Raw genomic sequence first — 22973 nt, forward strand, 5'->3', positions numbered from 1 at the left:
TGAGCTTCATGTCAGGTATGTTGGCACATACGAGGAATTTGTTTTCGTGACAGAAGCTTCACAGTACAACAGAATGATAGCAACAGAAGATAAAACACATAATAAAAAAAAATACAAATAATGACAATATACAAATTGCAGTTATGTATGTAGAGGTATATTATGTGCAAAATTAAGTGTACACGAAGTATGTGTGTTAGATAAATAAGTGTGTGTATATAAATATAAAGTGTAATGTGTTCCACAGTTTTTATCAATTGTTCATTAGATGGATTGCCTGAGGGAAGAAACTGTTCCTGTGTCTGGTCATTCTGGTGCTCAGTGCTCTGTAGCGTCGACCAGATGGCAACAGTTCAAAGAGGGATGTGCTGGATGTGAGGGGTCCAGAGTGATTTTGACAGCCCTTTTGCTCACTCTGGATAAGTACAGTTCTTGAATAGAAGGGAGGGTTGTACCGATGATTCGCTCAGCAGTCCGGACTACCCTCTGTAGTCTTCTGAGGTCCGATTTAGAAGCTGAGCTGAACCAGACAGTTACTGAAGTGCAGAGGATGGATTCAATGATGGATTCTCAGCTGGCAAAGGAAGTACAACCTCTGCTGGGCCTTTTTCGCAATGGAGTCAATGTGAAGGTCCCACTTCAGGTCCTGAGAGATAGTGGTGCCCAGGAACCTGAATGACTCCACTGCAGTCACAGTGCTGTTCATGATGGTGAGTGGGGGGAGTGCAGGGGGGTTTCTCCTGAAGTCCACGATCAAGCTCCAGGTTGTTGAGAGTGCACCAGACAGCCAGCTCTTTAACCTCATGTCTGTAAGCAGATTCGTCACCATCCTGAATGAGGCAGATGAATGTGGTGTCATCTGCAAACTTCAGGAACTTGACAGGACCTTAACTGGAAGTTTTTGGATTTGCCAAAGTTCTCATTGTAATAAACCAGTAAAATTATATGTAAACACAACATTGTTTCCTTGCAAACCTTAAAAAAATTGGTGCATCATAATGGAAATTTCATGAACTAAGTCAATCAAACTGGAGCCTGTGATTCTACGAAAGCCTTTGCCTTAAAGACCACGAACACGATAAACCTTAAACAGATATTAATAGGGTTTCATCACAATTCCATCTAGAGATCTCCTTTAACACAGACTAGATTAAGACTGCATATGTATTACAAAGTGCACCAAAGCGCAATGCAATGAAAAATGGCAATGTCTATATATACAAGGTATATAATGCAATGACAGAAATTCCTATTTAGGCAGGACTGGGTTTCTCATAGGAACCCAGAGTTGGTTAAAAAAATTAGGTACATTGTCAAAGTACCTTTAGAGGTGCAACAGCTTGTCAATGGGGTGATCACCTTAAAAGTACCCTATCCACTTTTAATTATGCATATTAGTACCTTATAGTAAGGTACCAATATGCACCACAATATACAAAGGTGTACCCTTGAGGGTTCAGTTCCAGGGACAAGCTAAAGGTGCAATTCTTAATCTTTATTTTTAAGTTTATCTGTGAAACACAAATTTACCTGACCTTCTTCTTTGCACACTGTTGCACCAATGGATGTTTGCGCATTTTAATTATGTTTCTGAATGTGTTCTGTGTGTGTGGTGTCTGAGAGGACTCTTGAGGAGATAAAACCGTAGCCAGAGAATGTAAGGAGGACAGAAGTTGAAAAGATGAAGAGATGAAAAGACAGAAGGACTCTGCTGTCATGAAGCAGAATGCAAAACATTGCAGCTTAACTCATTCAATCACCACTTCCCTTCCTCTATGGAAACAGACAGAAGGATAGATAGACTCTCAATGTGTGTGGGAGCTCTACACTCTGCCCATTCCTCCATCACCTCCGCTCCGCCTGGGTCATCTGTCTATTGATGGCTGGAAATGGATGAGCGGTATGAAGCGGAGGAGTCAGTCTGTAACACTAACCAATTTCTCACTGGTGAGTGAACTTGGCGAGTCTTGGCAGGAAGATGCATTGAGTGTGTCTGCCTCCTGCCCTGAGGTCCAGAAATCATAATGTGGGTGTTACTATTCAAAGAACAAAGGCAGTTTTCAGATTGTTACAAAAATGGTATGTCTGCAGAACGTTTGAGTGTGCGCACATGTGAATCAGTCTCTGTGATTGTGCCGGACAAACAGCATTTGACAATGATCAATAAGTACAGCAAGAGTCAATACTCGTTACTTCCTGTCCGACAAACAACATGTTCCCTTCTCTTCTGTCTATCTCAATTTCTATTCTTCTCCCTCGTGCCAAGTCAATCTCTCCATCTTCCATTTCCTTTGTCTTTCGCCTTGTCTCTCTCTCTTTTCCAGCCCCCCCCCCCAACACACACCCACTTGTTCTACTGCAGTGTGCTCTGATTGGATAAAAGCTCGTCTCGAACCACTTTAACTTGGTCCAAGTTGGTTATACCATTGGCTATCTCAACCAGGCCTGGGCGAGAGAAAAACAGAGGGTGGGGTGCATTCCCCTTGGTCCCATACCCACTGTGGGCATAACTTCGCAAGCTAGGCCCAGGCAGATTGGCGGCCAGCCTGGATAGGACTGGATGTAGCCGGACCGGCCTGTTTGGCCTGGAGGCCTTCAGAGATTGAGGTTTATTTGATCGGGCACATCCATGGACAGCTATTCCACAACAAAAATGGGCCCTAAGAGGGTGCCAGGAGACTGCAGAGTCATGTTTTCTTACTCTTGCTTCATGCACAGATGCGTCAAACACTGACACAATTGCGGTTGTTTAAGAAAGCAAATACTTTGGCAATTTTATTCCAATCTCAATATTTTATATGAGCCTGTTTATTCCTCAATTGAATCAAATTGGAACTTTATCATCATAACTACGACTTTTTATTTCAAAATGTGCCTGCAAAATCTACAAGTGGCTTTTTACTCAACTCTACTCTAGTATCACAAAATTGTAACTTTATTTCTCCTGAATTGCAACTTTATATTTCAAAATGTTACTGAATTCTTTGCAAATGCAACTTTATCCAAATTGTGACTTATATCACAATAAACCAAGTTGCAATTTACATATCTTTATTTCTCCAAATCATGACTTTACATCATACAATGTTGCAACTTCCTAGTAATTGCAACATTATATTTTGTTTTCTTTTCTTGTCTTTCATATTCTTAATAAAAAAAACATCCTGGCAATGTGTTCTGTATTAGACTAACTGAGACTTGTCATGGCACTTGTATACTGTTGTTGTTCTCTTGTTGACCTGACTGCTTCTATTGTTCTCATTTGTAAGTCACTTTGGATAAAAAGCCCCTGCTAAATGATTAAATGTAAATGTAATGTGACTTTGTAAAGCAACAAAATCTCACAATATGACATGATGTATTTTGCATTTCTCATTACAGTAACTTTATTGCAATGTGATTCTCCCAATGTGATGTCACTTGCAATAGCAACTTTTGTGGGGGAAAAAACTCAAAGATAAAAATATATTTCAGTCTATATATTATCACATTTTGAGACATTTTAAGCTATCTTGCAATCTGACTATGTCTTATTTTAAACTTCCTCACAATATTGTTTTTACACTGTTAGAAACAAGCTTCCATAATATTTAGCTCATTTTTATGTACAGTGATAATTAAAGGTGCTTTCGTGCTGTCCACATAGACAATAAGTCCTGGATAGCACACACAAAAGAGAAACTGTGGAAGACATTTCCAACTATAGCACCACACAGGACACTCAGAATTAAATAGCCGCTGTTCTTGTACCCAAATTATGATTATGATATCAGGTTGACTCATGGATTGTGACTAGTGAGGGGCAGTGCCACCAACCACTCCCTTTTAGTAACACTGTTCTGCTGTGTCATGTTTGACAACTCCAACAGCACGCTGGTGTGACAGTCTGCCATCTGCAGGATCACTACAGTTATTGCAACCATTCGTATGAAAGGACGTACAGTATCACCTCAATCTTACCTCCATGTGCGAAATATTCAATTCCATGTTGAACTTGCAGATTCATCTGTAAGGGAAATACAAAAACGTACCTCAGTCTAGTAAAATACTATTACAGTTAAACTTTAAACATAATTTCTTAAGAAACAGACACTGCGGTTCACGTCTGAACCCAATGCCTTTCTTTGGCTAACTTGGGCAAGTCATGGTCTTTACTAAACCACCACCCCCTGCCATCTCTCACTTTGCCACAATCTACCTCTAAACCTTCATTTATTTCTCTGTGTACTGTGGAATTTTTCGTTTCTCCTGTTTTAAATCTACCTTAGTCCAACCCCCTGCTTTCCTCACTCCCACGTTGTCCTCAGATGCCCCGGCCTGGCGCCATGTTTAGCTCATGCTGGTGCTTTTCCTGTCTGTCTGTGAGTATGTGTGTGTGTGTGTGTGTGTGTGTGTGTGTGTGTGTGTGTGTGTGTCATCGTGTTTCACTGTGCTTCACTGAATGACAAATATTTACACATTTTTATTGACAATTAAAAACTGGGTAAGGCTATCATTATTCAAGAAAGAAATATAAAATAAAGAAAATAAATGACATTAGTAATAATTTTCCCTTTTGTAGAATGTAAGAATGAGCTCTTTATTATTTGGCATTATGTTGAATTTGTGAAAACCCCATTTTATTATGTTGGACTTCATTTCACGTGTTTTGTTCAACTTGTTGCATATAGAAAAGAAATCCGGCTTCGTCTCATTTCCACTTTGTTTGCATTGTAGGCAAAGTCTAACCTTTTAACTTCTGTAAGCCATGCTTCCCCCTACCCTTCTCTCTCCGGTCATTCCCTGCTTCCATTTTAATAAATGTTCTATTGCTCTCTCTCTCTCGCTCTCTTTCTGATGAGGAAGGGGGTGGGAATTGGGGTGGATATCCGCATTGGTTGCCATGGCACCAGACAGCTCCATTTCTAGCAACGCACATGAGTAAAGTGTGTGTGTGTTTGTAACTGTGAGACACTGTGCAAATTGTGTCTGGGTCTCAGTCTGTCATTCAGCTGTACTGTGACTGATTCATAGGATACATTTAGCTTTTTTCATTCCTAAAACAATCAGAAGTTCAATGATAGATAGCCTGAGCCTAGCAAGTGTAAAGAAGTGGGTGGGGATGATCTCAATTTCATGCTACTTTCCTAAAGATGGATTTAACCTATTTGGATTTCACTATTTTGGTTTGGTGCGTTTCACTTCCATTAGGGGCTATTATAAGAGCACATCTGTTGCAAAGCTTTCTATTCCTCCTAGGTCAGAGTCTCTGAGCTGTTGCTGGCTTCTTCTTCTATTTTTACTCCTCTCTCTTTCCAGAAGAGGGCAGTATTGTTTCATAGACTCCCCTCATCCAGAATTCTGACCTATGACCATGGATCTGAGGTCTTCAGGTTCAGTGCTATTGATCGTGTAGTTTGTGTCACTGTGAGCTGAGAGAGATGATTATTACAGTGAGAAATTAAAAGGGTTTGTGGGTACTGTGCAAGTCATTTGCAAGAAAACAAGCAGAAATTGTTTTTCAGTCTTTTGGAAAGAAGCAACAAAAATCTGTTCATGGGATCCATATTTAGCATAAAAAAGGTGGGCCAAAAAACTGGGCAAAAATACATTAGACAGGTTTGCATGTGTCTTTGTAAATTTAGGGACACCATATAGTAAAAACAACAACAACAAAAAAACAATAGTGTTTGGAAATGCCAAAACTAAGAAAGAAATGTACATTTATTCTTACTACAAATATTCTTGCTTCAGGTGGTTGAACTATTTTGTTTTTCAGTAAGAAGCACTTCAAATTTGATGATAAAACATTTCCAAAAAAACAAGTCCTAGATAAGCGTCACAAAAGTCATGTGTCTTTGCCTTAACAAATCTGTGCAACAGATTTAGAATTTGCTCAGAGAACAAAAAGAAAAGATGACTGCCAAACAGTCCTGAAAGGCAGCAGTCTCTTTCCACAGAAGTGATCTTTTTTTTCTTTTCTTTTTTTTTTGCCACATTCATTGACTTAACCACAGTGTAAGCGTACAATACTGTTGAAGACCTTCGCATTGAGGATGATCCTCTTCACAAAGTTAAACAAAAGGGCCTCTCCAGCAGCCTGTAAGCAAACACTCTTCCTAGAGAAAACACTGACACAGTTACACTGTAACTCAAACTGTGTAGGAGGATGCACACACACACACACACACAGCTGTGCAAAGGCCCCATGGAGAGGTACAACTATGCGGATGTCTTGAGTCCAGAGCAAAGTAAAGACAATAGAGCCTTTGACAGTCTGACTGTTTCTGTTTTTCAATACGGTCAAATTTCTTTTTTTCTTGTAGTTGCCCTTTCTTTTTCTCTCTGGTCTCAAACTTTCAACTTATTTATCTTTTAAAGGTAAAGGTTTTTTTACTCCATACATTTTCAGAAATCTAGGCATAGTTAGATTTCAAAAAGTCAAGAGGTTCAAAATTACTTTACAGATTTACACTTACTTGAGAATTGTATTGATCCATGTTTGATCTTTCTATTTTTGTCTTTACTAGACAGGTTAGAAAGTTTGTTTCAGGCAGTTTAAGAGCAATTTTCTTCACTCGGTACAAGTTAAGCTCAATCAACAATATTTAATGGAAAAAAATCCATTAAAATACTGTGTGTTAACATGATTTCAGTTTGGGAAAAAATTACAACTTCTCTGACATTACAACATAAAACCCTAAAAGGACTGCGAAAATGACAACTTTAAAGCTCAAATAATACACACGTTTTCACTAAAGAATTGATTTTTAGAATTAAGCATCACTTTCTGTGCTTTCTAATATCTCAAAAATTGACCCCATTTACTTTTATTGTAAGTGTAACTCAAAGTTAAATTTTTTTTATTTTTTATAATCAGTCATTTTAATCATTATTAATCAAACACCGTGATTGAGATTACTTGTATTGAACCCAGAATATTCCATTAACAGGACAACACAAAGAATCAAATGGTACAAAACTGTAGGTTTTTACAGAGAAAGAACTTGGTTTCCCCTCCTAAGAGGCCTCTCTGGGTAGGTGAGTGTGTTAATGTATGTCTCTCTGTATGTATGTGCATGAGCTCTGTAAACATACAGTGCTGCTCTGAAAACGCTGCACTCTTTGACCCTGGAAACCGCAGTGCAACAAGTTCATTCATATACATGCGTACACACACACACACACGCTCAGCAGAGGCCACTCTTGGAGGAAACACACATGCCTTCTCCATCTGACACCACCAGCAAACACACATATGTGCACATGTTTGGCTCCTTCATTTCCTTAGCAGCTGACAAATGCAGGGAAAACACTGACCCTTGCTTATTATTATGCTAGTAAACACATCATGTCCCAGACACTGCTTGTACTCTAAAATATTCATTTGGTAAAATAAGAGACATTCTGTGGCTCTAGATGACCAGTGAATGTCAAAAAGGAATGAAAAAAAAAAAATACCACTCAAGTTGCTCAATGAATTTGCGTTTGGACTGTGGCCAAAAGTCTTGCAACTTTATCAAAATACATGTTGCCTTTAAAGCTACATTCCAAACCTGTTCTTTCTCTTTCTGGCTTGAGAATGGACACCTCTGTCATTTACCTCTTCAAGGGAACTCATGGCTCTTTCATTGTTACTGGTATTATTCTGACTTCTCAGTTTCCACTGAAATGGATGTCTTGAGGGGAGTTGGGTTTCCAGTCTCACATTTATTTTCTAACTGAAAATAGGAAGCCTTTTTAAGACACAAGCCATTCCAAGATTTCACTTTAAGCAGATACTTTAAAGGTCTACTCTAAATATGGCCAGAATAGCATTTAAAGTCAATCTAAATGTATTCTGTCTAGACAGTCTAGTGCTGTATCGCATGCTCTTGAGTCCTGGTTTTATTATGAACAATTTATCAGCTCATGTTTTTTTATTTTTTTTTATTTTTTTTATTTAACCAACATATAAAACACCTTTCTTTTCTTCTAAAACAACTTTCCCATTCCGCTGATGTCACTAAGGCCTTGTGGGTGTTAATAAATAGCCAAGTAAACTTAGGCATTGTTTTAGCAAACTTGTATTCTGAATAGATTTTTCTGACTTTTCATCATCCAATCAGATTCAAACATATCAAAATTTCCACTCAATATTTTCTGGTTGAGTATTATGTTTCACTTAAAAATACACACAATAATAATCACTTTACTGAACATGAATTCCTGTTACTTCTATAATGATATGTACATTCTAGAACTAACATGTTGTTAACAGCACTTCATGTTGACTTTAACTGTTACAGTACAAGTGTGAGTTTTGTGTGAGTACCAGTACATGATTTACCACATGCTTCTCTGGACTTCTACATACTAAAATAAAATAAACACAGCGGTCACTTGGCTTTCTTCAACTGCCCTGGCTGACTTCCTTACACACGCTCTCGTTCGGTGATGTGTAATGTAGTCAGAAAGGCACTCTCGTGTTTTCCTAAGACACACTGTAAGTCTAATGATGTGTTAGAAGACATTTCTGCTGGATAAAATGACCAAACACACTGTGACCGTTTCTGGTCTGCAAAATATGCCCCTTCAGCTGGATAACAAAGGGAACACAAAAGACGATGTTTATGAAAAACATTAGATTGTGCTCGAACGTTTAGGAGAGAGTTTGCTTCATCTAAATTAATCTGTGAATTAACACTGGAATGTGATTTCTCTCTGTGGTTGGATTTACTGCTTAGAAAAATGCCTGGAACGTGTTCTGTGGTGCCTCCCTAAAGCAGTGCTGCGGGGAGCTGGAAGAAAACCGGGAGTGTGCTATTTACAAGTCGTTTCTTTGTTGTTGGAAAGAAAAACAGAATTAGATCTCTTTATTACGTATGTGTGCAGTATAGTACATATAACAATATTATATAAGAATATAACAGTTGTTTCTATGAGACAGCATTGAGATTATATTTAGTTTTCTCTGATTATACGCTTCTGAAAAGACCCTATAACTCAGAAGTTTCAGGTTTCAGTCATATCAATATGAATCATTCTCATGAAATGCATAATTATCAAATTATCAATTATCTTCTCCTAAGGAATCTTTATTTTCCCTGAGAAAATAATTTTTTTTAGCAGAAAAGACAAAGTTGAGGTTTTAATAAAACATTATCACAAATATTACAAAGCTGGCCGATATGATAACAATATTCTTGTTATGGACAATATAAAAAAATTAAAACTATAATCAATAATTTTTAATTCTACATGTTCATTTTGACGTCACGACATTATAATGCGAAGTGTAAAATTGTATATTTGTTTTAAGATTTGTATTTAATAGTGTTTTTTAAAGACCTTCAAGCAAGTGTTATAGGACAACTCAGCTAATCCTGACGTAAAAAATATGGGAAATGAGCATGCATAATGATAAAAAAAACTTTATAATTTACAATACACAAAGTACCAGTATATTCAATTACAGAAAAATTTCCTGAGCTATTAGAGAACAATTCAATGTTTCTCTTTATTGTTGTGTCATTGTGTTGTTTTTGTTGAGTACTGAAAGAAAAAAGCCACACATACTGCCCTATAAAAGGAAATGTTTTACAATACAAAGCACTCATTTGCATGACTGACAGACTATATTTTCATAGGTGAGAATTTGCATCACTAACGCTTATAATGCACAACCATAAACACACACATAAGCTCTGTGATCAGTGTGATGTAATGAAGAAAGACCAAACCATTATAGAAGAACTAGGTGTCCTTGTCACACCATTTGTCAAATGATCCTCAAGAATCTGTGCGGTACAAATACAAGCTGCTCCGATTCTACTCCTCTAGTCTCTAGTTGACCCTGCCTGACCCCTGCAACCGTGGAAACCCACTTCCTGTTATTCTTTGCACTATTCTGGGATGAATGTGGATGCACAGCCCTTCTTAATCGAATAAAAAAATACTATACGTCTAATAAAAAACCTATAAGAACACTGTCAGGCCTCCATAGTGTAATTTAAAGCACACTACTTCTGATTTAGTAACTGGATGGAGAATTGTGCCCCTGTTTTGGTTGGAGACACAGGGACATAAACAGTATCTTTAGTAGATGAGAGTGTGTTTGAGTTTATGAAGAAATAGATGGTATTTTTACAAAGCTGGGTCAGACTTAGCCCTAGGCATCTCTGTCTCACTCTCTCTTTCTTCATCTACCACACAGCAAACCGTGTCAGATTTGAACTCTGAGTCTCTCTTTCTGTTTATCTGTCCTGTTTTCTTCCGAATTCTCCTCTGATCTTACAGCTGACAGCTGCTTGCATCATTAATGTTTGTGTTTAGCCAATTATAATGAGATCACACAGTCTACTTCTGTTGAACAGAGTATGGAGTAATCTCCCGAAAGTTTACATGCGATAAATTTAACATTATCTTATTACGGTATCTGGTACTTAGCATGTTTCTTGAGCACCAAATCAGAATATTAGTATGATTAAGGATTATGTAACAGAAGTCTGGAGTAATGGCTTCTGAAAACTCAGCTTTGCCATCACATAAATTATTTATTTTATTTTAATTTATGTTATTTTAAATTGTAATAATACTTCACAGTATTACTGCTTTTCCTTGTATAGTTTCAAAATTGGACCTAAAAGTCTTATTTTAAATTTTATCGACCCCGACTTTTGAATGGTTGAATGGATTTCATATGAACATTTAGAAGCTGAACACATCTGGGATCATTTATATTGGCAAATCGAACAGTCCTCAATGTATTTCCAGCATCGCTGCTGTTCTAGCCACCATGCACTATATTTAAATACAGCCTGTCAGACTTCATCTAGCCCAAACAATCTTTTAAGCTCTTTTGCATATATTAACTGAGAGCTGAATTTTAATGCATAGGACGGTCAACACATGGGGCTAGCTGAGCTTCGGTCAGCACATTCTTCTCTTCTGAATATAGAAAGCAAATTGCAAAGCACTTGCTAATTATGGATCAACTTGATTCTTGTTTTTTTTGTGTGTGTGTGTGGTAAGTGCTGCTTTGTATTGCAAACAATTAAGTAGATTTACTCCGTTACCCAAATGGGACAAAAGCAATTACGATATTTATTACTGGTATTATCTAGATAAAATTATAAAAACATTAAATTAAGCTAACAATAAAACAATAACAAAGTATATGTATTTTGTTGTTAAATCAAAGCAAATATAACTGGTAATACAAGGGCCCACATAAAAGCGTTTTGTCCACAGGTGCAACTCTTCTTTCTCTTCATATGAACTAACAACTGAAAAAAGTAGAGTAAGAGAATATGAGTTAGAGAGAGAGAGAGAGAGAGAGATGGGAAAAGGCACTTTCGGTCAGTTCAGTGCATGACGGTTTTGGCAGTTGCTCTGGGCAACATGCCATTGTTTACATGTGGGAGGGATTATAGCAGCTCGGAGCCATGCCATTGGCTGAGGTCAAGTTACTCTCCATCAACAGTGATTTTGAAATCATGTGGTGAACCCAGCAGGGCTTCCAATTCACTTCAGAGCCTGAAATGTTAATTAAATTATGAATGCTAGTCCCGTGAAATGATAAGGCTTTAATTTCTTAAAGTCTTGTAAACCTGACATAAAAGGGCTCATACACCTCAGCAGAAGTTTCATATACGCACAATAGATGATTTCTCATTAATTGTATCCAAACACGCTGGTTTAAATTATTTATTTTTTGCAAGGCAGTGTGTGAAAACTTCAGACATTGCGCAACAGCATTGGAAGACAGAAATGGAGCAAAGGTAAAAAGGGGAGGAGAGTACTTACAAAAATACCACGGACCCATAACAAATAAATCACACTTTCTACAACTGCAACACCTATTCATTAAAAAAGGACATTTAGATTTTTCGAATCTAAATGCAAGAAATACCTACAGTAATTATACTCTAATCTGATGGGTTCTCCAGTCGTCATCTAAGTCAGTTTACCCACCAAAGCAACATCCAACCAAGAGCACAGCCTGCCCGTAATCTGAACTTTGACCTCTAAAGGTCCCTAATGACCTCATTGTCTGCTTTGATGCACACAATGGGAGTCATCATGACCTCTCGCTCCTTGGATGGAGCCAGCTGAGCCAGCAGAGCAAAGACACGAGAACTAATCAGATTAAAAAGAGGAGTAAAGGGAGGAAATCAGACTGAATCAGACACAACAAGAAACACTTTCTAATAACTTGAAGTTGTGGGTTTCATTAAGTGCCGACAGACAGGTTTGTGAGTGACACAAGTGTAGAAATTCCTCTATTTGACCAGTGGTGTGTGTGTGCGAGCGATCAGCATGAGGGGAAGATGATGATGTCTGGATGACCTTCACATGTGCCTATTGTTATTTTCCAAAGGGGTCAGCCACTAAGAATTCACGGCATGCAAAGACCACATGTGTCTCTTTTCCTAGTGAGCCCTTTTCTCTCCCTCATTCTTAATCTATCACTACCTCCCTCCTTTCTGCTCTGTCGTTTATCAGTTTCTCAGCCACACATTCTTTCATTCTCCATAACCTCAAAACTTGTGATAAGAGATTGAAAGAGATTGAAACGAAGTGGCTATTTTAGGTGGTTTCCCCTCAGGATATCCTCTTGGACATGGTGTATATTTCCAAACGCTCGTTCAGATTACCACCCAACCATACTCTCGTACAGAAAGTTACCCGACAACTTTTGCAGGCTCTGCACACGTCGCTAATGCAGCATGAGCATAAACAATTCAAAGCCCTTTAGCAAGTAACTGATGAGCGACTGTATGGATTAAGAGCGAGAAGAACGAATCAGAGCTTTTTCTTACATCGCCTGGCTTATCAATCAACCGGCAGCACATGCAGACAGCTGTGAGGAACCGCTTTGATGTTGTCTGAAACTGTGTCTCTGAGTGTGCCCCCTCAAAACACCAGGGAGAGAAAGAGAGAAAGTCTCTATTTCTGGATGCAGTAGATGTCTGGACGTCTGAACAAAGGAGACACAGACGAGAGGAGAAAGACGGCAGCTGAGTACATCATACACTGCAGCAGTGAGCAGCCCCTCTGTTAGGATTAATACAAATCCACTAACACACATACAAACTGATAAGTATCTGTCTCACACACACACACACACACACACACACACACAGAGATATTTGTACAAGTAGTAATACCACTGTACATGGGTCACAATATTTTACAGGAGACATGATGTAATACTTTTATAAAATATGTATGTGAAAATCGAACACAACTGTCTAATTTGTCTAATCAAATTTAGCATTTTTACCCCTCTAAACAGATTCTAAGGCCGCCAAAGTGGAATACTGTTACATTTGTCAATATAAACATTTAATTCGCCACGTGTTTAGATGAAGAAAACGTGTGTGCTAACTTTAGACCCTCCCATTGCCATGAAGTGAAAAACTGTACTGAGAAAAACATGCTTATGTTCCCCAAACGTAACCTCACAAACATACACACAGCACATAGCCAGAAATCTACTTACCCACAATTCCTCAACTTCATCCGTTTGTTTGGTGTTGTGACCATTCTTTATATTCGTACATGAGATATCTGAAAAACATGTACAGCACACGTTCTGCTCTGCTTCTCTATTTCACTTTACTTTCCTTCTAAGGAGTCAGTTAAATCCAGTTTCAAGCTCCAACCTAAGCAACAATAAGAGCGAGAGAGTGGTAGAAGCTAGTGAACGCTCCAGACACAAACGCTCAGTGAAAAGACCACTGCCACTTTTCTGCATTCTCTTCCACCCCCCACCCTCCTCTGCTCCGCTCCACTCTGCTCGTCTGCCCTCCCCTCTCAGAGACTCAGAAACCATCTGGTACAGTCCAAAGTCCACTGCAACTCCAGCGCATGTGTGAGTACAGGGAAGAATTATAAGTTACTGTTTGCACTGTATTTAATTTGCATCCCCACAGTGTGTAGAATTCTGCCAGTACATGTCTGGGTTTTTTTTTTGTTTTGTTTTTTTGAGAAAGTAACAATGGCAGTCCTGACTTACTTGGTGCCACAGGAAAGAAAAGATATTGGAGAAGAAGAAACATGTCAATTACATGTTAATCTAATTTTTAGGTACAACAGACAGACACAAAAGTATAAAAACAGCATACATCTTACCATTCAAGTAATTTAGAGACAAAAAATGTCATCTTATGATCTGAATGTGAGACTGATGAGCACATTTCTCAACTTGCATATGTTCACAAGGAACAGAGCAAATAAAGAGAACTTGCTGACAGAAAATTTTGGTCCATGCAGGTCACAGATGTAAATGTCACCCTACGTGTTGCACATTTAGATATGTAGGCAAAAGTAAGTTTGAAAAAACTTGTTTTTTCTTTCCTTTTATTAAAGAATTTCCCTTATCAAGTTTTCTGATCTGATAAAAACTCCAAACTTTTTGTGCCAACAATAACTACAGTAAAACAGAACCTATAAACTGTATATGAGTTCATATCTATGTAAGAGTAGAGGTGTGACCTCGGCATCCTGGCTAAATTCGCCCATTGGCCTCTGACCATCATGGCCTCCTAACAATCCCCATATCTACTGATTGGCTTCATCACTCTGTCTCCTCTCCACCAGTAAGCTGGTGTGTGGTGGGCGTTCTGGCGCAATATGGCTGCCGTCGCATCATCCAGGTGGATGCTGCACACTGGTGGTGGATGAGGAGATACCCCCTGTCTATGTAAAGCGCTTTGAGTGTCTAGAAAAGCGCTATATAAATGTAAAGAATTATTATTATTATTATTAATCCATACATATCCTAATAAATCATGCTCTATCTTTTGTCTTCAAATAGCATTATTATCTTCCCATCACATCCTCTCTGATCTAAATCATAATACCTAGGACTAAAAAAAAATGGAGATTACTAAACCGCACCTGCACTATTGTCAGGACTCAGCATCATTACACATATAGCATGTAAGTGTGTCGCATATAGAGAATGAATGAGGACATCCTGAACTGTGTGTATGTGTGGTTGAGGGCAATTTGAATGTTCTCTGGTGTCTGTCCAAGAAATCCCTCAATCTAATATATCCCACAGCCCTGACACCAAGAGCGGATCTGTCTGCATATAATCTCCTCTTTTTTTCCTGACCCACATTTACACATACATAGTGTGCAAGTTTATATATACACATACAGTCTAACTATATGACAGCAGATAAAGCACATAACATCCCAGAGTCAAACCAAACATGGTCACACCCAGAGCTTCTGTCAAGACCATCTCTGAACACAGTGCTGCCATTCACAGTTCTTTTGATCTGATTGGGTCTTTCATCAGGCTGAACGGGTCATGTCTGCTGTATGTATGAAGCATTAGAGTCCAGCATGTAATAGAAATATTACAGCAATCTAGGATCTAAGAATTCATGCATCCCAAGACTGGCCAGCACTAAGGTATCCACAAACATATACGCAGCCATCACTGCTTTCACACATGAATGTATAGGAGCCATGGCTCAGTGAGCCTCACTCAGAGAGACACAGCTGTCCCCAGAGGCAGGACGCCCTTAAAAACCTTGTCTGTGTGTATGTGTGGCAGAAAGAAAACTGTACAGAGTGCTATCTGGAAATAGCTCCAGTAATCCAGCGAGCAGACAGAACATTCTGTCTGTGTTTTGTACTGTGCTCTACTGGCTTTGCTGATTCATAGCAATGAACAGAACACTGAGGACAGCTACATGCAGACTGTGACTAGTACAGCTGGGATGACAGTGGCTCTAAGGGTAATGTTAAATAGTCAGCCAGACAAGCGGAGTCCATATATATATATGTGTGTGTGTGTGTGTGTGTGTGTATAAAGATGCGTTTAGCTTCTAAATGTCTACACACATTGCTGCTCAAATGTTTGGGATCAGTAAGTTCTGTTCAAGACTCTTAAGTTCATCAACGCTGCCCTAATTTAATTAAAAACAGTAATACTATATTACTACAATTAAAAATAACTGTCTTCTATTTGAATACATTTTACAATGTAATTTATTCCTGTGATGTCAAAAATTCATTTCTAGCAGCCATCACGCCATTCTTCAGTCACATGATCTTTCAGACATCATTGTAATATGCTGGTTTAGTGCTCAAGTAACATGTCTTAGTCTTGGCAATGTTGGAAAGAGTTGTGCTGCTTAATACTTTTGTGGAAACCATGATACATTACTATTCAGGATTCTTTGAATAGAAAATAACAGCACTTATTTGAAACATAACGTTTGTAACATTATAAATGTCTTTACTGGCACTTCTATAAAATAACACATCCTTGCTGAATTAAAGTACATTTCTTTAAAAAAATATTAACGTATTAATTAATATTAATATTAGACGGCAAAGCAATTTTATTTATTCTGTAAAAAATCATGAGGGAATGTGAGGTTTAAATAAGTAGAGTGAAGGAAAAAGAAACTGTCTCTCTGGAAAGTGCTGGCTTGGTGATGTTTGCAGCCAGACAAGGTCAGATAGTTCCAGGTCAGTAAGATCCAGATGAGTATAGTCTGGTCAGCAACATAAAACTCAGCCCACACACAATGTTCCAGCTCACTAAAATGTCTCTTTAATTTAAATTGTAGATAGTTAAATTCCTTGCTGAATTGTTCAGAATTATGTTTCATGAAAAAGAGTTTGGTATCTGTTCTTGCAATTTCTCCAGTTCTTTGCCAGGGTATGTGCGTGCGAATAACAGACCAACCCTGTGTCCCAATGTTCATACTACCCATCCTAAATAGTATGTGAGATTGAAATAAGTGTGTCCCAAATCATAGTATGTTGTAAAGAGTATGCCAGAAGTCCTTGGATGGTTGACTGTTTCAGGTAGATTTTTGGATCAGTGCACACTTTGATGGCTAATATTACCCACAGTCCATTGCGCTTTGACGAATGATTCTGTTCAGAACTACAAACAAATAAAAAACGTTAAATTTTTTTAAAATGTATTTTCCGTGCTATAAGGCGCACCGGATTATAAAGCGCACCTTTAATGAATGGCTTATTTTAGAACTGTTTTCATATATAGGGCACACCAGATTATAAGGCGCACAGAATAGAAGACACTGTCAAACGTTTTACTGGGCTTGCGTTATGCATCCACTAGAGCTGTGCTAAAGGGAATGTCAACATTTTGACAAAGCGCTCCGGATTATAAGGCGCACTGTCATTTTTTGAGAAAATTAAAGGCTTTTAAGTGTGCCTTATAGTGTGGAAAATACGCTACAAACATGGCAGATGTGCGCGACCGACGGTTAAGAACAGAGGTTTAGATAAAGGGGTTTGAATTACTTATAATAAATATTTAACCTGTTAACATTATTTAATGTCATTTGTGTTACTTCATCTACAACAACAATGTGAACATTTATAAACATATGTTTGGCCATTAACTTTTAATTATGCAAAAATATTATGAGCAAAGTTCTCTGCCTAAAGACCCACGTCTGGGAGATCAACGTGCTACTTCATTTCCCTCCAATACAGTAGAAATGAAATGTGGAGAATGTCAACTGTGACAAGATGACTGACAGGCCAGTTTACAGTGACAGGATGCGTGCAATTGAGACTGTCCTCCTCTTAAAAACGACCACATAGGTCGTTTGTGCAAGCAGCATATTACGACCTATTATTACGTTTTAAAATCAAGCGCCCTCTAGCGGCCGTATTACGACAGTCTCGTTTGTCGGGTGTGTCGTCATCAAATGACCTTTGACTGTCGTTACCATCGTTACCACCCAAAAAAAGGAGGCGTGACCCAACATCTTACCATGCGTTGTTGTCCAGGTTTGTAAACAATTTTATTTTATGGTTTATTTTTTAAGGTACTGTTCTGATTGTCTGCAATTAATGTCAAAGTAAGTGCAGTTTGACGTTTTCTTTACAAATATGTTGTGAATGCCAGTGAACGAATGTGTGGCAATCGCAACGAATCTGAAATGACCAGTGACCACAACACTTACCATATTTTTTTTTTTACCATGATAACTGTTTTACTGTGGTATTTGTAGTTAAAAATCATTAACCACAATGCCATGCCTTTAATACCTTTTTGTAATGTAATTGTGATTCAGTGTTTTTTTTTTTTTCAGTTTTGCAGTTTCTTCATATCACATACATCTCCAGCTCCTACAACAACATTCAGTGTCCAGCAGCTCTTTATGATGCTCTCTCTCTCTCTCTCTCTCTCTCTCTCTCTCTCTCTCTCTCTTTCTCTCTCACTCTCTCTCTCTCTCTCTCTCTCTCATTTTCGTTTCCTATTTTTCTGAACTGTAATTCATAAATAAGTCACACATATTTTTCTTTCTTTCTCTTGTTCATCATGGCATATTTTCACAGCTCAGAATCAGATTTTGATCAGTTCTTGTATTAACAGGGAACTTGTACTCGAAGCTCAACTTGAAGAAGTTTCCAGTGAAGATGAAGTCCTTATTAAAACAACAACAACAACTTGTTACTTTTTCTTTATTCCAGCTGAAAAGGAAGACCATGGGCCTGTCAAACCTTGTTTGTGGAGAGGGATGAATTTGACCATCTTGTGTGTTTACGGAGAAGACCAAAAGCTGCTAAGGCAGATATTTCCAGAGGTACGTCTGTGTTGATCTGAGCACCTCGACAGAACTTTACTGCAGTTACATTTTGCACCGAATTTTATGTTTTTTACTTTTTTAAATACCTCACGACCCCATCAGTACAAACCCTGTGCTATGTCAAAGTATTAATAATTCAAACAATTTCAGCAAATTCATATGATATTGTACAAGCGTACTCTCCAGCTTTTCCTCCTGCTGTCATTGACCATCGCCTCAGCTCTCATGCAGACTGTGTCAGGAAATGCTGTGTAACTTGTCATGTGACACAAAAGGGGCCGGTTGCGTAAACATAGCTATTATGTTAAGACTGTGACCAACTAGCAGTTAACCAAGAGATAATCATATTTCTTAGTAAAATTGGACCAATCTATGTTTTTGTAACTGACTTTAAACAATTATGACAAGTCTAGAGTAAATCAAATTATATGGCTAACTTTTTTAAAGATTAGTTTAAGCAGTTTATGCAACCGGCCCCAGGTCTTTAATTTATTTGACCAAATTAGATCATTTAAAGGTGTTTACAACAAGAACAATAACTATAATGACTATTTTAGCATCGCTACCAACAAATTATAAAGTTCTGTTTATTATTATACACGCTGCAGTTATGTTGTCTTTAACCACTAGCCCGTTGCTAGGGGGAAGTCGTGGCTTAGTGCTTAGAAAGTTTGACTCTTAACCATAAAGTTGTGGGTTTGAGTCTCGGCCCCGGCAATACGACTTTTTTTGCGCTGCCCCCAACTGCTCACCGGGCACCGTAACATAAATGATCCCCACTGCTCCGTGTGTGTGTGTTCACTGCTGTGTGTGTGCACTTTGGATGGGTTAAATGCAGAACAAGAATTCTAAGTATGGGTCACCATACTTGGCTGTATGTCACGTCACTTTCATTTGTTGTCAATGTTTTAATTATTCATCATGTTATAAATTCAATTTTTTCCTGTCTTGCAGGATTTCTGACAGATTACTGAGTCCTTCTCCATCAGCTCTCCACAATAGCAGCCCTTCCAAAAGCATCCACATCACTCTCTCTTGTGTGGCACATCTGCTCTCAGTCGTTAGCATGTCTACTTGTATTATTTCTCCTCTAGTCAACACTCCCATCTCTACTGTGAACACTCCTGTCACTATCACCATCCCACCTACTGTATTCTATATGCCATATATATATATATATATATATATATATATATGTGTGTGTGTGTGTGTGTGTGTGACCTTTAAGGTCATTTAATGATAGAAATGCATTTTCCAGCTGAAAATGATTTATAAAATATAATTATTAATAACCGTTTTAGTTTGTCTGCATATGTTCACAACAGAAGCGATCAGTGATTACAGGAGATTAAGAGGTAATCATGTGAAATATTAGTCTTAACAATATTTTTCTAATTAGTTAATCACTTTTAAATGAAAGAAAAGAATATGATTTCAGCTGGTGCCTTGCAACTCCTGGTTTGTAAAAATATTATTTGGCATTTTATAAAACTTCTCTGCAAACAAATTGACAATTTTTATTTATTTATTCATTTTTTTTATTTTATATATATATTTTTATATTAGCCAATTTAGTTTTAAAGGGATTTTCTATTACATAATTCTGTCTGTACCTATTAGTTACTTTATCAATCAGTAATTTTTAAAAGTTGTTATATTTCACAATAATATATTATTTTTTTGTTTTTATTTCTTCATAGTGACAAACTAGAGAGAAAGAATGGTGTTATTTGCATTGTTTGTCTGAAAAGTTTGACATATCAATAAACACTGATATGGAAATTACTAAAAAAAAATTATCCCTGTGTTTTTTAAATTGTATTTATTTATTTATTTTTATTATTATTTTCCTTTTTTTCTGTAGTTTAACTGGTAGAGCTAAAAATTGCAAGATTGTAATACATCTCCAAAAAACACACAAGTGATTAAATGTATACATTTAATACACTATAAATATATAAATATAATATTATTTTTTCATACAGTATATGCAAAAATGTTGAGCTTAAATATTGTACATTAATATTAGGGTAAAGAATGTGTATAATCGCAAATATGAGGCCCCTTGTTTGAAAATAAATAACTGTAATCAACAAATCTATTGCTGAATCAGGTTTACCCCACAATGCAAATCCGTCATTTTAGTTTTATATTTAGTGGGTGAAAATAAATTCACCACAAGAACCCGGAAAAGCCTGTCATGAATGGCCGTATATGGACAAGTAAGGGTGTCGCTTCTGCTCAACTGGATTTTCATTGGCTTTGAAATCCACTTGGCACTCGAGGACTCGCTGTGACTGGACTTTCTTTTAGCCCAAATTAAAAAAACGTTTAATGTTGCAAAGTAAATTTTGCTGTAATTATTACGTCAATAGTACCTTCAAGTTAACAATGGTGCATTGCTATATTTTGTGAAATTACCTCTTTACCGAGATCCTAACAAGGGGCAAGGAACTCGACTGGAAGTTGAAGTCGGGTGGGGGCTGCCATCTTTTAGCAGAAACTTCAACTTGCGTTAGCATTCCCATTGACCTCCCATTCATTTTGGCGTCACTTTGACAGCGAAATAACTTTACATCTGAGGCGTTTTAAAGACTCTGTTTGTCCATTATTTTATTTCTAAAGATACACGACAATGTATAAAGTGCTCCATTACCTTCTATGTTACATTATGGCCCCGTATAAACAGTTTTTGTAAAAAATAGGCTAACGATTGCGTCATAACCACTCGGCTCTCTGTCGCATTACCGGTACAGACAGGTGGAGAAGCGTCGCAGACAATTAACTTAATATGGCGTACTGGCGTTACAGTTTAAAATACTATACAAAATAATGAATCAGAATACCTTACTCCTGCTCACTCATGACAAAGAACTCCCCGCTCAAGGCTCGCCGTCTCTGCAAGATTAACGATGACAGTTTTTCACGCACAGCCACTTAGAAGATTTACATCTGTCAGACAGGTTGCTGACGTCGTCAAGCTTCGTTTGAGTCTGCGCGTCAGAAACGGAAGTGCTAAAAAAAACGCTAAAACTGGGCTTCATTTGTCTCAATTGAGTTCCAATGGGGTCGCTGTGTCCATTTCTTTTACTGTCTATGGATTCCTAACCTTAAACCTGAAACATAACTTAATTGAACTACAAAAAACAGCGCCATGACTTTCACTTTCCATCGATAGAATGGCTAAGGCTTATGGGCAATGTAGTTTAAAATGTTTAATAATGAAATTGTGAAAAATACTTCTTTTTTTAAACAAAGGGATATCTAAGCATGTTTATTGTGCAAAGTTATATGACATATGTGAGAGGCAGGCTGACATTTTTTATTTTACTAAGAGTACTTTTATAAAACACATGTATAGCACTTTTCTATGAATGTTTGAAAGCTGTGCCAACATTATTTAGTAAACATAGCATAATGAGTTGTCCTACCAATTTTCTTTTTGAAACTATAATCAGATTTTGATTTACAGCCATTTGGAATGTTAATTGTTTTGCTCTTCAAGGGGACTCTACTGGGCCCCTGGGGATGGAAGGGCAGGAAAAAAATGCACAGCTCTATTCTCATCATTGGCAACAAACTGTTGAGACACATTTTGTAGGTTGTCTTTTCAAAAGCATACCATTATGTAAGTTGGAAGTCATAGTTATCTTAGAATTAAGACACCAGAAAATCAACATAAGTGCCCATTTGGAAAGAGCTCAATTTATTTCATAGATCAAGAGCAATATTACAGTGTAATAGTAACAAAGACAACAAATAATATTCTGAACATTTCATCAGACAAGGCCAATGTGTCATTCAGTAAGACAATGTGTGACAGTGTGCAGTTTATGGTTCCATACAATTCATGCAATTTAAAGAATCATAATATAAAATACCTAATTCATTAAATCTCTGTAAAAGAATGTCTCATCTTTGTCCTGCTCAGGAGCTAGACATCAGTAATGTGCATGAACATCTTCATTATAATACAGAACAGGATTCATGTTGATCTTTCCTTGATTCATCACCTTCAGTTGTGCATGAAGTCCATGCAGTCTCTTCTAATGCAGCTCTTCATCTAACTGAATTTCATTAATATTACTAAATGTTCATGTCTTCATCAAAACAACCATGGTGATTATATGTGTTGTTTACAAAATTAAATGGTGTATCTACCAAAAACCATCTCTAGTACAGAATATTCACCATACTTGATTATCCAACACCATACGCAATATTTTACTAGGAGCAGCATAAAGACAGATAAAGAAGCATATAAGACAAATTATATTCAAGTGAAATAAAAATGGGTTACATTAAAACCATTTTATTTTAATCAGATGAAGAACCCAGATGAAGGCATGGTGAAAATGTCTGAGCACCAAAGAATCACATCCAGTTTCCTTCTCATCATCAGAGCTCTCC

The 22973-nt window shown here is 37.5% G+C and overlaps 1 protein-coding gene and 1 long non-coding RNA gene across 2 annotated transcripts in view; one reads left to right on the forward strand and one right to left on the reverse strand.

Moving 5' to 3' along the window:
- The window catches only part of LOC113074936 (uncharacterized), a 45973-nt gene extending 32369 nt beyond the window's left edge, over positions 1-13604 (reverse strand). The window contains exons 1-2 of the long non-coding RNA XR_003280854.1: positions 13466-13604; positions 3961-4006 (exon numbers count right to left, since the gene is read on the reverse strand). This is a non-coding gene — a long non-coding RNA (uncharacterized LOC113074936). The remainder of the gene's footprint in view (positions 1-3960; positions 4007-13465) is intronic.
- The window catches only part of LOC113074909 (multiple epidermal growth factor-like domains protein 9), a 210932-nt gene that overhangs the window by 143238 nt on the left and 44721 nt on the right, over positions 1-22973 (forward strand). The window lies entirely within an intron of this gene.

The sequence above is a fragment of the Carassius auratus genome, chromosome 5 (genome assembly GCF_003368295.1).
Source record: "Carassius auratus strain Wakin chromosome 5, ASM336829v1, whole genome shotgun sequence".
NCBI classification, from domain to species: Eukaryota; Metazoa; Chordata; class Actinopteri; order Cypriniformes; family Cyprinidae; genus Carassius; species Carassius auratus.